Consider the following 14,450-nt stretch of genomic DNA (forward strand, 5'->3'; position numbering starts at 1 on the left):
GGATCAGTATAAGTCTTCTATTGGTCTACTATTGGTCTAATATTCTCTACTATTGGGATCAATATAATACTCCCCCCATGTATTCAGTGTACATGTAAATATTAAGATGAAAGTAGTTACAGAGAATGCTTAATGGATGATTTCCAGCATTAGGCACACCTGTTGTAATCACAACCTGAATGTTTAAACCTTATCCATATTTTTAGCTCTCCATGTCTTAGATATTTCTAATGCTTATAAAAATGTGATATACATGGGGGTGAATATTTTCACTAAGCTATTTTTCCATCCTTCGATATATTTATTACTTTTTTCCAAAAATGGAATCACAGAGTGTAAAGATTTCAAAAAATTCTGTAGACTATCTAGCCCAATCCCTTGCCCAGTGCAGGAGTTCATTATTACAGCATTGGTGACAGATAACCATTCAGTATTTTCCCTTGTTTATTTATATCCCCCCTTTATTATTCTTACAAATAACCCAAGGTGGTGAGTTCTTGAGACAGTCCGATTGTTGAAGATATATTTCCATTAGGTGCCCAGCTGAAATCCACTTCCATGTAGTATAAATGCACTGTTTTTTGCCCTGTCTTCTGGAGTAACTCTGAACAATTCTGTCCCATCTTATATATGACAGATATTCAGTTATCTGAATGTCTGTGTCAGGACCCACCTCAATCCACATCTTAGGAAATAAGAACTCTTGGATGCAAGTTTAGTCCAAAAGGAAAATGTTTACTAGGATGGAATCGATTGTGGCAATACAAGACGGAATCTAACAAAGTTACATTTCAATCCTATATAAAGCATTCCCATTTCAGCCCCTCCCCTCATCCATTTGGTCAGGCTCCCATCATTTGCTTAGGTGTCAGGCCCTTCCGTGGGAAAGGGAACTCTCCTTGTTTTTATGGTTATTGCTTTTTTTTCAGTTGTAAATGAAGATGCGATCCAGATCTGTCTCTCCCCCTCCCTCCCCCAGTTCAAACGTTTCCCTGTTGTTTGAAGATCGCCTTAAGTAACCATCCTCTCCCCCCCCCCTCGGAGAGATGGCAGAATCCCCAGAATAAGCACAATGTTCTACCTATACATTTATGAAATGTGATATAAATGGATTCTGACAGTCTGTACAATCCCCATGATCATAAGAATATATATCATAAATAGAAAAATAATTGTATTGCAAGCATTTACTTACCTAACTAGATAAACAGAATGATCACAGGTAGGTAAAATAGCAGGGGAGCGGGACTTCTGACTCTTGCTAGCTTCCCCATTGTCTTTGCTTGTGGAAAGCTGGCAGGTAGCATCAGAAGTAATGATCATGTGACTGTAGGAATACTGAAATGCTCCCAAATTTGTGAATAAAACTGGTCTGAAATTTGGGCTAACCTGAGAATATACTTTCAGCGGCTTTTGATACCATCGACCATAATATCCTACTGCGGCGTCTCAGGAGGCTGGGAGTGGGAGGCACCGTTTTACAGTGGTTTTCCTCCTACCTCCTGGACCGCTCGCAGTCGGTGTTGATGGGAGGTCCACCCCGAGATCTCTCGTTTGTGGAGTCCCTCAGGGGTCAGTCCTCTCTCCCCTCCTGTTCAACATCTACATGAAGCCGCTGGGTGAGCTCATTCGTGGTTTCGGGGTGGGGTATCACCAGTACGCTGATGATACCCAACTTTTTCTTTCCACCCCGACCCAACCCAGTGATGCCCTCACTGTGATGTCCCGTTGCCTGGAGGCGGTCCGGGTTTGGATGGGGAGAAACAGACTTCGTCTCAATCCTGACAAGACTGAGTGGCTGTTCATACCGGCATCTCGGGCTGACCAGCCTTCTCCATCATTAAAAATAGGGGATGAGGTATTACCCCCCGTTGATAGGGCTCGCAACTTGGGAGTCCTCCTGGATTCACGGCTCAGTTTGGAAGATCATATAGGAGCTGTGACCAGGGGGGCTTTTGCCCAGATTCGCCTGGTGCGCCAGTTGCGTCCCTATCTGGACCGAGATGCTCTATGTACAGTCACTCATGCGCTCGTGACCTCCCGGTTAGACTACTGCAACGCTGTCTACATGGGGCTGCCCTTGAGGACCACCCGAAGGCTTCAACTGGTGCAGAATTCAGCCGCGCGAGTTTTGATGGGAGCTTCCCGATACTCCCATGTAACACCTCTTCTCCGTGAGCTGCATTGGCTTCCGGTTGCCCTCCGGGTGAGATTCAAGGTGCTGGTAATGACCTATAAAGCCCTAAATGGCTTGGGTCCGGAATATCTAAGGGAACACCTGCTGCCGGCATCATCTTCCCATCGTCCTGTGCGCCCCCACAGGGAGGGCCTTCTCAGGGTACTGCCGGTTAATGAATGCCGGCGGGTTATTCCCAGGGGAAGGGCGTTCTCTGTGGGTGCGCCTGCCCTATGGAACCAACTACCCACAGAACTTAGGACTGCCCCCGACCTTCGCTCATTTCGCCGGGACCTGAAAACTTGGCTCTTCGATCTATTTGGTCCAGACTGTGGGGTTGTTAATTTAACTGGGTTTTAGATTTACTCTTGGGGCTTGAATTTAATTTGTTTTAATTGTTTTTATTTTTGGTATTCATGTTTTTTTACTGCCCTGTAAACCGCCCTGAGTCCTATGGGAATAGGGCGGTATACAAATCCAATAAAATAAATAAATAAATAATTACATTTCATATGAAATGTACACTGATTTTGGTTGCGTATCTATGTTAAATAGACTTAGGTTTTTCTCTTAGGAAACTCTTATATGTGGGATTAGTGAGTAAATTTATCAGTTCACTCTTGTATATTTTATTTGATTAAAATTGGTGCACTCTCGGTAGTTCATAAAGTAAAAAGCATAGGACAAATCATACTTAAACAGTGCATGACATCAGCCACCACCACCACCCAAAAATATATATATATCTGGAAATACCCTTTCTTCAGGTTTTTCTGGAAGATGGATAATGTTGGAGACAGACTGAATCTCCAGGGAGAGGTCATTCTAGAGGACCAGCTCCATCACCCAAAAAAATTCTGTGTTTTACAACACCCCAGCCTCCTGAAAATGATACATAATTAACTATTTTTCCTGTTATGATTGAAGTGGTTGAGCAGTTTCTAGTAAGGTAAAGGTAAATGTTCACCCACACGTGTGCTAGTCATTTCCGACTCTAGGGGCCGGTGCTCATCTCCGTTTCAAAGCCGAAGAGCCAGCGCTTGTCCGAGGACGTCTCCGTGGTCATGTGGCCGGCATGACTAGATGCCAAAGGCACACGGAACACTGTTACCTTCCCACCGGAGTGGTCCCTATTTTTCTACTTGCATTTTTACGTGCTTTCGAACTGCTAGGTTGGCAGAAGCTGGGACGAGTAACAGGCGCTCACTCTGTTACACGGCACTCGGGATTCGACCCGCCAAACTGCCGACCTTCTGATCAATGCAATCCTGCAGTAACTAGGTATATCAAGCCATAAAGGGCTTTATAGGTAAAACCAGCACTTTAAATTGCATCCAGAAGTTAACAGGAAGCCAAAGCAAACTAATGTTAATATATGCATGTGAGCACCTGGGCCATTGCATTTTGCACTTATTAAACCCCCATGTACAGTTGCCTAGTCAGGTGGTGATGGAGGTGTGTGAGGCATTGTAGTCAGGTCCTCTCATCCCAAGGAAAGCCACAAACCGCCAAACTTCGGCAAAGGTCTCCTGGCCACAGCCTCCACTTGCTGATCCAGCAAGACCCCTGAAGGTAGAAAGATGCTACTTCATGGCCATTGAAATCCCCTTCATAGAATTTTATGGCTGAAGGGGACCTTGGAGGTCTTCTAATCCAGGGCTTAGTCCGGGCCGCACAAAGCCCCATTCGCAGGATGCAGGCAGCACACAAACCATGCCCCCTCTGATCCGTGGAAAAACCTCTTTCCACGTAACTGGTCCCTGGTGCCCAAAAGGTTAGGGACCTCTGTTCTAGTCCAACCCCCTGCTCAAGGTAGGAGACTTTTATTGCATCTTGGACAAATGGCTGTCCAGTCTTTTCTTGAAGACCTCCAGTGTTGGAGCACCAACAACTTGGGGAGGCAAGCTATTCCATGGTGTAATTGATCTTACTCTCAGGAAATTTCTCCTTAGTTCCAGATTGAGTCTCTCTTTAACAAGCGTCCAGCCACTGCTTCTTGTCCTTGTTTATTCAAATTATACAGTATTCACTATTCAAATTTTTATAAATGGTTAGAAAAACGGAATAAAGGGTAGGAATGGAAATTGTATTACTATTAATGTTAAACATATAAACCCAGACGTGTTGCTTATTAGATACTAAAGACTGTTACTGTGAAAAATTAATAAACTCTCTATAGCAGATTGTATTCACTATTCAGATATAAAATATGAGGTGTAGAGAATCCCAAAGTATAAACAGCTTCATCTTGCTCGGGTTTATTTGTATGTCTTGGGAGCAAAAGCAGTAAATAAAAATACCAGTTTGTAAAAACTTAACTGCCATTGGATTTTGTGCATTCTTGTAGGTTACCCTTATCACCAGCTTATTCCGTTCCTAGGAATCAGCTCACTACCAGGTAAGTGCATAGAAGTGGCTAAAAATGAATCTATGATTGTTTTATATTTATAGTATTTTGTTTTAATAGCAGTGTTTGTTTCTTTTCTTTTCCCTCTTTCATACTTGATTAGGTTGTCGGTTCAAAAATATTAAAAGAAACCTTCAGAAAGATATAGGTAATTATCTATCAATGGCACAGAGTATATCCTTCAGTAGCTTATTTTCCATAAAACTACTTTTAATGCCTTGGAACTGCAGTTAACCATTTATTTAATAATAATAATAATAATAATAATAATAATAATAATAATAATAATAATAATAATAATAATAATAATAATAATAATAATAATAATTAATAATAATAATAATAGTAATAATAATAATAATAATAATAATAATAATAATAATAATAATAATAATAAGTTGGAAGGGACCTTGGAGGTCATCTAGTCCAACCCCCTGCTAAGGCAGGAAACCTTATACCATTTCAGGCAAATGGCTGTCCAGTCTCTTCTTAAAAACCTCCAGTGTTGGAGCATTCACCACCTCTGGAGGCAGGTTGTTCCACTGGTTAGTTGTTCTAACTGTCAGGAAGTTTCTCCTTAGTTCTAGGTTGCTTCTCTCCTTGACTAGTTTCCATCCATTGCTTCTTGTCCTGCTTTCAGGTGCTTTGGAGAATAGCTTGGCTCCCTCTTCTTTGTGGCAGCCCCTGAGATATTGGAACACTGCTATCATGTCCCCCCTCATCCTTCTCTTCATTAAACTACACATACCCAATTCCAGCAACCATTCCCTATATGTTTCAGCCTCCAGTCCCCCAATCATCTTTGTTGCTCTTCTCTGTACTCTGTCTAGAGTCTCGACATCTTTTTTACATCGTGGTGACCAAAACTGGAGGCAGTATTCCAGGTGTAGCCTTACCAAGGCATTGTAAAGTGGTATTAGTACTTCACGTGATCTTGATTCTATCCCTCTGTTAATGCAGCCTAGCACTGTGTTGGCTTTTTTGGCAGCTGCAGCACACTGCTGGCTCATATTTAAGTGATTGTCCACTAGGACTCCGAGATCTCTCTCACAGTTACTACTATCGAGCAAGGTACCACCTATACTATAACTGTGCATTTGATTTTTCCTGCCTAAATGCAGAACCTTACTTTTTTCACAATTGAATTTCATTTTGTTAGATAGTGCCCAGTGTTCGAGTCTGTCCAGATCCTTCTGTATCTTAAGCCTGTCTTCTGGAGTATTGGCTATTCCTGCCAGCTTGGTGTCGTCTGCAAATTTGATGAGTTCCCCATCTATCCCCTCATCCAAATCGTTGATGAAGATGTTGAAGAGCACTGGGCCCAGAACAGAGCCCTGGAGCACCCCACTACACACTTCCTTCCATGTAGATGCAGTTCCATTGAGGACCACACGCTGAGTACGGCCTGTCAGCCAGCTACGAATCCATCTGGTGGTGATGCTGTCTAACCCACATTTTTCTATCTTATCAAGTAGTAGGTTGTGATCTACTTTATCAAATGCCTTACTGAAGTCCAAGTAAATTATATCTACAGCATTCCTCTGGTCCACTAGTTTTGTCACTTGGTCAAAGAATGCAATAAGGTTTGTCTGGCATAATCGGTTTTTGACAAACCCATGTTGGCTTTTAGTGATAACTTTGTTCGCATCAAGGTGTTCACTGATTTGTTGTTTTATTATCTTTTCCAGAATCTTCCTAGGTATTGATGTCAGGCTGATAGGTCTGTAGTTTCCTGGATCTATTTTTTTCCCTTTTTTGAATATTTGTGTTAAAGACCTGTATCCCACAAACTTATAAGACTGTTGTTAACACCAAAGTAAGGAACAGAGAATTCCATGAACCAAATGCATTAACATATGGCATAAAAATACCCATTCTTGCAGCTGAAAGTAGACTACATAGATAGCACATGAAGCATCCTGAAAAGACATTCCAGAACTGGAACTCCAGCATGGACTTTCTGTTAACCACTTAACATCGGATGATGGGCAACTGGGAAAAAAGCCTCAGAAGCAAAACATAATGCACGGGGAAGTTCATATGGCAATCTTAATTAAGTATGAGCTTTGGTGAAATAACAAGATTGGTTTGTTAAATAAGTACTTTACATGGAAAAAGTGTTTTTAAAAATACACATTGTAATTTAAAATTTAACCCTCTAGATCAGACATGTCAAACTTGCGACGTCGCGCAACGTATCAGAGCTTTTTCCCCATTGCCGACAATGGGGTGGGCACGGTTTTGTTGCGATGTGTCCAGCCCGTGGGCCAGCAGTTTGACACCCCTGCTCTAGATGTTGGTACTCTAGCATCGCTCATCATTAAATGCAGCTGCTGGCATTTAAAATTCACCAAGAGGCAAGGCTGTAGGTTTTCCTTTATTTAAATGGTGTGTTTTTATAATTTCTACTTGTAGTTTTTGTATATTCTTTTTGAAAAATAATGTAAGCATTTTAAGTTTTCTTCTGAAAGGGACATTTTATTAACACTATTTTTAATTTAATAATCTTACCATATACTCAGTAAATATTGCTGTCTTTCTTGAAACCTGTTGTATTTGCTAACAGAATGAAATAACAAAATAGCAGATTTTGCAACAAAGTGCAATTTCTACTGCTAAAATTATGCAGACTTAAATCTGAAATTTTCTATTTGCCCAACAGATGATGATATACATATTACAACTGATGGAAAAGCCACTTAGAAAAGTTTGCAAATTACACTTTTCTAACTGGTTTTGCAATTAGTTGTATGAATATCATAGATATATATGGATTCAGATTTGTATTTTATTTAACACTTTAGCAAATATGGAAATATGTTACCATTTTTGTAGATGAACTAAAAAGTCATGGGGTGCTTGATGTATTTGTTCTCTGTACCAAAGGAGAACTCACAAAGTACCGTGTCCCACACCTCATGGAAACGTATCAGAATTATGAGATCACTGTGCATCACCATCCTATTTCTGATGGAAGTACACCAGATATTGCCAGATGCTGTGTTATTCTAAATGAACTGAGGAACTGCCTTGAAAATAAACGAAAAATCACAATACAGTTGAGTTTTGTTATTCTAGTCATTTATCCGCTTTGAATAAATAAAAGTGATTCAGTCACTAAATGTTCATCTGCAATCTCTGTGCCAAAATTTGACTTCTATTTGCTGCAGTCAGCTTCTGCTGTATCATTCCAAAATACAGATCAGATACACATACTTTTTTCTGCTTTCTATCTAAGGGACTTCAAAGTTGCACTGAAGAGTAGAATACCCAATCTCCCATTCAGACTCCTTTGACAATTTCACTAGCATATAAAAATACTACTCTAGAATATATGATAACAGCTTATTATGAGAAAGTTGATAAGCACCAATATTAGTCCTAGAAAAAAAGAGCATTGTATAAAAGTTATACTTTAGAATAGTAGATCCACCTGAAAACATCTATGTATGAAGAAGTGTCATTCACAGCAGATTTTTAAAAATCTTGGTTATGGAATTTGTCATGTTTGCAGCTATTGCAATATATTCATTTTTTAAAATTTCAGTTGCTATAGAGGACTTGACGATCCTGTCACAGTAAGTGAGGTGCTCTGTTTATAAAATTACAAAGTATTGCTTTTCTTAATATTACTGGTAATATTCTGCAGCATGAATTCAGCTAATTACAGAACTATTTTCTCTGCATACCACTTAAAATATTCTCCTGCAATACACAAAGACCTATTCAAAAACCAAAGCGCTCTTTAATCTCTCACAGCCAACATTAGGCTCATGTTGACTTTTTCATAGCAACAGATTTTTCTCCCAATTTGAAGGAGATGAAACACATCATTTTTCTATCAATCGTAAGAACTATTCTTTTTTAAAAAGCTGATCATGAGAAACTAGAATATGAGATACATGTATACAAATTGAAAAAAAGAAAAATAAATGTGCACCATCTGTGTCCTATCAGGAATTCTTTGATATAATACTCAATTCAACTAAAATTGTGAGGGTTTTGGCAAGCCTAAAAGATTCCCACATGTTTTGTGTAGCAAAAGTTTCAAGAGTGAAGTCAAAGCCCTATCATGATAACCATGAGCAATAGTGTGGCAGCAGACACTTCCCTTAGTGCTTCAAACCACCTACTTAAAAGAAAAATCACGTAAAAAGCATTTCACAGGAAGGTGACATGCAGTAAAGCAAGTGCTAGCATCTCAATCATAGTTTCCAAGAATGTCTGAGTGCTGTAAAATAGGAAAAATATTGTATGTTATTTCTGTGCTGACTTCTAATTTACTCTTGATCTCTAGTCTAGTCTAGCAAATCTTCATTTTATAGCTTTTACCATATTTTCAATAACAAGTATAATCAAGGGAAGAAATGCGAGTAATTTCCCCCCACAATCCTACATAGAAGTGTATCTGCCAGGTAGGATAGTTAAAAAATAATAAAGATGGTCACAGCTATCTTTTAGGATGGGGCTTGAACTGAATGATTGTGATTGCCATCTTCATTTTCTGACCATCTCTCCCTGCAGGATACCCCTGCTTACATAGAAGCTATGCTCTCCAAATCCAGCTAGCTCTATTAAAACTATAAACATAGACTTGAATTCTTGTTTCAGGCTCAGGTGTTCCTGCATTTAATATGCCTAATCTGCATAAATGCTGTGACTGATATTTTCCAGAATAGCCGACATGTGAAAACCTGAGAATTCATGAATAAACATAAGAATCTTAATGTTCGGTTACCTTGTTTACCTTTTAATCAAGTGGTTCCTCCTTACTAAAAATTTCTTGTTCATTTAGATTATTCTATGGTTTCTTTACAGTAGTGGCTTGCCTTCTGCTCCAGATATCTGACACCGCAGCCCCGCAGCAGGCAATAGACTGCATGAGGCAGTTGAGAGGTTCAGGTGCAATACAAACTTTAAAGGTTAGACAGGAAATAGAGCTTAAAAGATGCTTCATTTATTTGTTTATTTCTGCACCTCCATATTTCCTAAAAACTTCATAGGATACTGGACTGTAGAGCTTTTGTTTGGTACTAAAAGTCTTTTCTGGATTAAATACACCCTATTTGACCTCAAGCCATAGACCACATCCATGGCTGCTGCTGGATCCCCCCTTGATATTGGCCAGGTCCAGCATCAGCTTCCGCTCTCTTGCACATACGAACACAGCCAGGTATTTCCCACAAAGTGGTACATTGAAACACTTATACTTTGCGCTGCATTCATTTTTCCTGCACATAGTCCTGCCCTTATTGTTTAACAAATTGTGTAAATTACACTGCTTCTGACTCATTAGGCTGCTTTTAAGCTAAATAGGTAAAAGTAAGGTAAAGGTTCCCCCGCACGTGCGTGCTAATCGTTTCCGACTCTAGGGGCCGGTGCTCATCTCCGTTTCAAAGCCGAAGAGCCAGCATTTGTCCGAGGACGTCTCCGTGGTCATGTGGCCGGCATGACTAGATGCCAAAGGCGCACGGAACGCTGTTACCTTCCCACCGTAGTGGTCCCTATTTTTCTACTTGCATTTTTACGTGATTTCGAACTGCTAGGTTGGCAGAAGCTGGGACGAGTAACAGGCGCTCACTCTGTTACGCGGCACTCGGGATTGAACCCGCCAAACTGCCGACCTTCTGATCGACAAGCTCAGTGTCCTAACCCAGAGCCACCGCGTACCCTTTTAAGCTAAATACGTAACCATTAATGATTTAGCTTTCCTTATTTTGTGTAGCTGGGCTTGCAGAACACAAGTTCCTCTATGCTGAAATGGAGTGAGTAATTTATAAATCAGCAGGTTATGGGAATAGGAGCATCATCTTAATAGTGCCACCTCTTCTGGGGAACTGCTTGCCCTACATATAAGAACCATATCCTCCTTACTGAGTAGTGATAAAGAGCTGGAAGAGAACCTTTGGGGGGGGAAATGTGTTTTCTTTCTTAATTTATGTGCTGATTAGGACTATTATATCTTATTTGTCACTCTTTTGATGTATCTAATGTTTCTATTGTCATATACTGGTAATATAGAATTATATTTTTATTTACGTCCTAAAAACTTGGAGCCATTTTGAAGTAGAGCAATGTAGAGATACTACTAATAAATAAAAATTAACAATATGATTTGTTTAGATACCGCAGGTAACAGTAAAAGTAGTGTTCAAGTTGCAACTGGTCGCTTAGCAAACCTCCCCAGGGCTACTTATGACCTGTATTTGAAGTTCCAACAGCTGCCCCCGCAATCACGATACATTTTGGTTGCTCAGTAACTAGTCTGCGTTTATGACCATTTACCACGTTTGCTTAACGATCACCATAAAATTGGGCAGTCACATGATGACCCACCTAATGACCGGCAATACTTAGGACTATAATTGCAGGCTCAATAACAGTTGTAAGTCAAGGACTACCTATAGCACAGATATGTTCTATGAAACTAGTTTGCACTTATTTGCTGAGCCTCCTTGCTTTTCTCTGAAGTGGGGCATGTTGGGATTAGGTACTGTGAAGTATTTTTTTTCCTCAGAGGCAGTTTTCTACTGAAGATTACCAAAATCAAGGATTTTTCAGGGGAGTAGGGAGAACCCAGGGGCTAACCTCTGCAACCAGTTCAGCTGTTATTGGAAAATATTACAGAAACCTGTCCTCTTATAAGAACAAATACCTTAAGAGGAGTGGAGAGTAGAGTCTGGTAAGAGTTGGAGAATTGGAATCAATTCTATGTTCCTTTTCTGTGGCTCTCCACTCATTTCAATCCATATCATTAGAAAAAGTTAAGTCATCCTAATGTTGAAGTCCAATCATTCTGAACCATCCTTTTTTCTTTACAGCAGTACAACTATCTTCACGATTTCCAGGAGACCTTGGCTACCTATTTGGCAACAGAAAGGGAGCGACCAAGATCAGTATCCCAATAAAACACCCAGTTTAGTTACTACTTGAAACTATATGTTGCATTGTTTTTGATTGTACACATAATGGAAAATAATGTTAACTGCCTGCCAGTTATCTCTTTGACAAGGGATATGTGATTAACTACACAGCACAAATCCCTGAATAAAGTTCCATCTGCGGATTGTATTTTGATAGCAAATTATAGCATATAGCAGAACGCCTAATAAATATTTTTAATCTTTTACTTTATGCCCTTTCCAATTCCTGTTTAGTTTTCTGTGCTGCGATAGAGGCTTTTTTGTTGTACTATAGAAATACTGTGAGTTGTGTTTCATGTGTGTTCACTTTTCAATTGGTGTGTTCCTGAACACATGCCTAGGGGAAAACCAGATATTTATTCACAAGCAGAGATGTTCATGAGCTTGCCTGTTCCCTGAATAAGCAATTCATATCTCCCTTAAAGCAGAATAACTTGCATTTAAGTTGTCTCACTCTATCATTACTACAACTACAGTACCAGTCAACCATATTTTCAGTACTAGCAGTCCAACCTGCTACTTAAAACAGGAAATGGCAAAAAAATCTATATCATACACATAAACTACAAGGGGCATGTTGTTATATTGCTCTTTGCATAAAGAAAAATGTAGGACAAAAAGACTTGCCTCTTGTTTGGCAGAAATTTGAAACAGATATTCTGCAATAGCAGCCAATTCAAATCCAAAAATTTTTATAAGACTGAAGTAGGTCTGCGCCTTGAGGTAGTACGGTTGTCCACCTACAATATTCATTAAGTCTATATCCCACCACAATCTAGTGTCTCTTGGCAATCTACATGGTATAGCAAAAAAAATATTACAATATCCATGTCATATTAAACATCCAAGGTATGATTAGAATGAAATAAATAAAAAACCCTCCAAATGAAAGTTCTAATAAAAAATAAACAATGCTGCAGTGCATAAACTTGGAAGGAAGTTCTCCAAAATAATGTTAACATTTTTAGTCAACAAGGAGCCAATTAGCCTAATTTCTGTTGGAAGGCTATTCCAAAACACATAGCGCCTTGAAGAAGCAGTTGTTTCTAGCTTGACCCTTCTTCACAGTTCAGGAACTAGAGATTGTAGTTTATCTCTGGAAGGACCAGTGGGTCAGGCAATTCTGGTTGGAGCAGACAAACCTCTAGATACCAAGCGAAAAATGGCTTTATAGGTCAACCCCCACCTTCAGCAACCTAAATTGTAACCCACAGTGCAAGTATCTTATAGCACAGTAATGTTAATATAGTGTATGATTTGCTCCTAAGCCCAAGAACAGGTGAGTGGGCCACTGCCTTCTAAACCAGCTGCCATTTCCAGGTGGTCTTTAAAGGTTATTACATTATCAGGTGATGAGAGCATGATATGTACTTGAGTCCTTTGCAACAGATGAAGTTATAATTACATATCAGTCAAAACTGGGAAAGGGGCCTCCAGCCAGTTTCCACCCACAATTAAAGCAGAGGCCACAAGTCCAGAAGGACCCCCATATTGTGAACTTGTTCCTTCATAGATAGTGCCTGCCTATGCAGAGATATTGCTATAGACAGATGTAAAAACAGTAGTTTCATCTTGGTTCCATTTCAACCTGTTATTTTTCATACAGGTGCCAGGATACAGAATTGAAGCATCTCTCAAACTATTTAACATTTAACCTGAAGTGGCAATACAAAGTTACAGCTTGCTGTTGCCACATCCCAGTGGTTCTATATAGCTTTTGAAAAGCATAGGAGAGGCATCCAAACCCTGTAGCATTACACATATTAGGGTCATTGGACCAACATTTCACACACACACACACACACACACACACACCATCACAGATTGAAACTGCCCAAGAACCATTGCAGAGCAATCTGTCCCCATAAATGAATAATCTCTGCCCATAAATGGTCCAATAAGATACCACAATCAATAATATAGAAGGCTAAGAGATCTAACAGGTCTAGGTAGGTGCACTACTCAACCCAGATGATGACATAGGTCATCCAAAAGAGCATTCAAAGCCATCTCTTTCCTATACCAGGGCCTTATCCCTGCCTGAAAAGGGTCTAAATAATCCACCTCAGATGTTTTGAAGTCGGTGCACTATCGGTATCTCAACCTTTGCCCAAAGTGGAAATTGAATACCAAATAATTGGATCCATGATGGCCATTTCAGAAGGGAGCACACCATAGCTTCCTTCAAGATTGGCAACCTGCCCTCTGCAAAGAAGCACTAACAATCGAGACTCAATAGGTTACCTCTCTACCTGCCCCCTTTAATTTCCAGGATACTAGGCACAGAACCACCCAGGCAACACCCTAACCACCCCATTCAGGGGTCAAAAGGAGTCCTACATAATAGGTCAGGGCCCTAATTACCACCAAAGACTATTGCCCAGGTGAAGTCAAATTGGCAAATTGAACCATTTTATCAGCAAAACCTGTTGCAGTGATCAAATGGTCATCAGGGATGCTGATGAAAGCTCACTGACAAAGTTAGGAAGAAATACATTCTTTTGCACTTGCTTACATTCCCACAGAGATGATGTAAATGCAAAAAGCATTAGCACGTGTGATTGGTTGGTCCACTGAGGTGTAGAGTTATGTTGTACATACTCTTTAATTCTCCAATGTTGAGATTCGGGATGCCTTTACCCATGCAGTGAATATCTTTGTCTTTGAAAACACAGTGAATGTTCCAGAGTCAACAGATCAAGAGCATGCACAGAATATTAATAAGTACATATAAATTCAACAAACCATTATCTTATTTTTCCAACAATCATTTTATGCTTGTTTTGGTTTGGCTGATGTACTGTGGTGTATATTGCTACAAAGACATAATTGAATTTGGTGGTTTGATCTGTTTGCTATTCTGTCCATTTACCATTTCAAATATAAAATGAGCTACCGGTATTTGGGTAAGCAAGCGAATATGCAGGACTCACAATTACTCTTT

This window comes from Vipera berus (genome assembly GCF_964194415.1).
Source record: "Vipera berus genome assembly, chromosome: 1".
NCBI lineage: Eukaryota > Metazoa > Chordata > Lepidosauria > Squamata > Viperidae > Vipera > Vipera berus.